Here is a 3,260-nt window from a genome sequence, read left to right as displayed (position 1 = left end):
CCGAGGGGCTACCCGGTGCTCCTCCCAGGCAGTAATCCCGAAGCCAAAACAACGGGTTTATCCGCGAGCACTGAGAGAGCGAAACGCCACCGTGTCCAGCACAGCTCCAACAGGGGGTCATGCCTACCTACAGCACTCAGAGAGATTTGTCTCACGTGGGCTTTACCTACCAAGAACAAGCCCTGCCCGACCCTCGCTGTTTCCAGCAGAACGCCCTTTAAAATCTGTCCTCCACTGCTCCTTCTACAATTCAAACTCCTTTTCTTCCCGATGCTGGTAACAGTTACAAAAAATTCAATTTCACCTTTTGTTCATTCATTGGGGCAGTCTGTAACCCACTCCTCAAACCTATCTACATCATACAACCCATTATTCAGCTCCCTTTTAGTCCCCTAAAGTTCTCATCACTCTCCCAGTAACTTTTTTCCTCGAGTTCGTTTCTGGAACACAATGCTGGAAGCAGCAGTGTGGCTGTACTGAGTACAGCCTTGAGCTTGACACACGACAAAAGCAATAACGACAGTGCACTGATTATCACACAGCTCATGCACACACTGAAGCCATTCCTCCTTTTTGCTGTGCTCCAATTTTCCCCCAGCTGACTGATCTTTTTGGATCCCAGTCTGCATTTGATCCTCTGTAATCCCAATTATATTTCTGTATGTGCATGTGTGCGTAACTGCAGTCTAGCCAGTGGAAGCCATCATGCATGGCAGCCCCAGTGTGGCAGCCCATGTCAAAGCTCTGCATCTCTGTGCCAGCCTGGGGCACGTGCACAGCACTGCGCAGGTGCCCCAAGTGAGAGCCACACGTGAAATGCCTGTGGAAAGGGGCTTCACAGGGAGCTGCTGGCCTCTGCTTTTCCTTTATGGAGCAGCAACTGCACTAGCATGTTGATTTTTGCAAGTACCTCACATTCTGCAAGTACCTTACATTTGGAAGCAGCCTCCTCCTGAGCAGCTAAGGGAAAACAAAACAAACCCCAAATGCTCAAATCTGTCTTGAAAACAAGTGGAAGCAGCAAAGAAGAATTTAGAGTCAGAGTCTGGTATGAACTCTGACATGTCTGGCAAACACTTCACTCACTAACTTATGTGCAAAAACTCATATTCTCATTTCAGTATATCCAGGGGTAGCCTGACTGTATACCCTGTGCATAACAAAACCAGCAGACTAGGGCTGAGTCAGTAGTTCACATTATAGAATAAAGCTTTAATCAATCAAATGGAGAAATCAATAGTGTAATGAACAATCCTGATGGTTAATGCTGTATAGGATTTAACAGTTCTGTTCTCAGTTTTTCCATACACTTTTTTGCTTTTTTTTTTAATTTGAAAACTCATTTTCTAGCAGGAACTGAAAGATTTCAGAGATTGGAAGGGGCTGTTGGAGACTTCAGTCGACATTTGAGAAAGGCTCAAAAATGTTATTAGGCCAGGGAAACAGCAAACTAAAAGTGAGATTCTTCTAGATCATCTGGCAACAAAACGACAAACACTGAAGCCACTCTTAGCACCTCATCCGGAATACAATGAGGTCATCCAGCTCTGTCCCAGCTACCGTGCCAGGCTGCCTACAGGCTGGGGAAGGCAACTGATCCACATTCCACACTCCACACTCCAGCAGATTTCTCAAACAGATAGTACATTTCTTTTACAGTGGCCATCCCAGCTCCAGAGCAAACTCCTTGGGTGAGGAAGCACACAGGTCACCTTGTCTGTATGACCCTATATATACAGGTCACCTTCTGTCCACAGTCACTCCACAAGGCACTGTGTCCTGGAGAGAAGGAAAAGCTGCTGTACGATCCAGACCAGGATGTCACCCTGCCCTCCAGCTTTGGGCTGCAGTCCTCTTGATGTGATATACCTCTTCAAACAGAACTTCCCTCTTCTTCTCTCCTTCATCCCTCTCAAACCCACCAAGCACAGAATGCTCTAGAACATGTAACTCCCAAACCAGAACAAGAAATAGGACCTCTTGGATACTTTGGCTGAGATCCAGTTCAGCATAACACTTTTGGCCTTGCCTGAGTTGTGTTTTTGCAGCTCTGAAACACCCAAGAACCCCAGGTGAGACAGGTGGATAGGTAAGCTCACCCATTAAATCCCAAGACCTTTTTGGAGTGGTCTTTAAGGCAGTGTTAAAAGGTGAGGTGAGAAAATCACACAGACCTTAATAATGTGACTGAGCTGCTCTGTGTTAGTGCCCAAGAACTCAGCCCAGGGTGGGACCCTGAATCCAAGCATACAAGGCAGCAGTGATAACAGCGTCCACTTCCCCAGCAATTACCTTCTTCAGAGGGGAAAGGGAAGTGCAGGGGGCCCCATTCCTTACGACAGGCACGTGTGTTGTGTGCTGCCGGGTTCCCTCCAGAAGCCTCCCTCTAGCAGAAATTGTGCTGCTGCTGTCAGTGTTGAGATCAAACCCTCCCCCTTCACACTGGAGAACAGCTCTGTGTGCACACCCTCCAAGAAAGGATGGAGAAACACATCAGGCTGCTGCCATCCACTTTAGCAGCTGGTGGCCGTCAGCATTGTTCTGATGTTCCTCCATGCAGCCTCAGGCACTGCTTTACTCTTTTCCCTCCCTTTTCTGGCATGAGGAATCTATTTACTTGCCCATTGCTGGGTTGCAAATTTTTCTGGTGTGGGTTTTGGACACATAGGCCTTTTCATTCTTTGTCATTTCCTTTTCAGTGCACACATGGCATGGGAGGAGGCTTGGCTGACAGAGGCAGGATACTCCAGGATACTCCAGGACAGAGGCCAGCATACTGCCTGGGCTCACTCTCCTCCTCAGAGGATTCACTCACAGTTTTGCCACGGATATTCCTAAATCCCAACCATACAATTTTTTTCCTTCCCCTGCTGAGGGCAACCACAGTAAAAAACATACACTGAGGTCCTAAGAAGAAAGGCAATTAGCTGCTAATAACTGCAGCAACCCTGAGGTAAAGGACAAGGGCAGCCTGTGCCACTCCCACCCGCAGAGGGCCACACACACACACAGCAAGGGCATTAGGGCATTTCATACTCCCCTGAGCTATCGCAGTTAGGATCAGCATATTCAGCAGACAATGGAATGAGCCATTCCTGCTCTAGCTGGCTCTGCCTTGCCACAGAAATAGCTCCTAGCTATTCCATTTTCCAAGCACCAGTGGGTTTCAATATCCTTTAAACACCAGGAATTACCTCCCCCTCTTTTCAGTTGGTGCTGGCACTAGCACAGCTCCTCTTATGCTTCAAATAAGTCACAGA

This window comes from Geospiza fortis, unplaced genomic scaffold (assembly GCF_000277835.1).
Source record: "Geospiza fortis unplaced genomic scaffold, GeoFor_1.0 scaffold173, whole genome shotgun sequence".
NCBI classification, from domain to species: Eukaryota; Metazoa; Chordata; class Aves; order Passeriformes; family Thraupidae; genus Geospiza; species Geospiza fortis.
The sequence above is the reverse complement of the archived record's forward strand: the minus strand, read 5'-3'. Positions refer to the sequence as shown.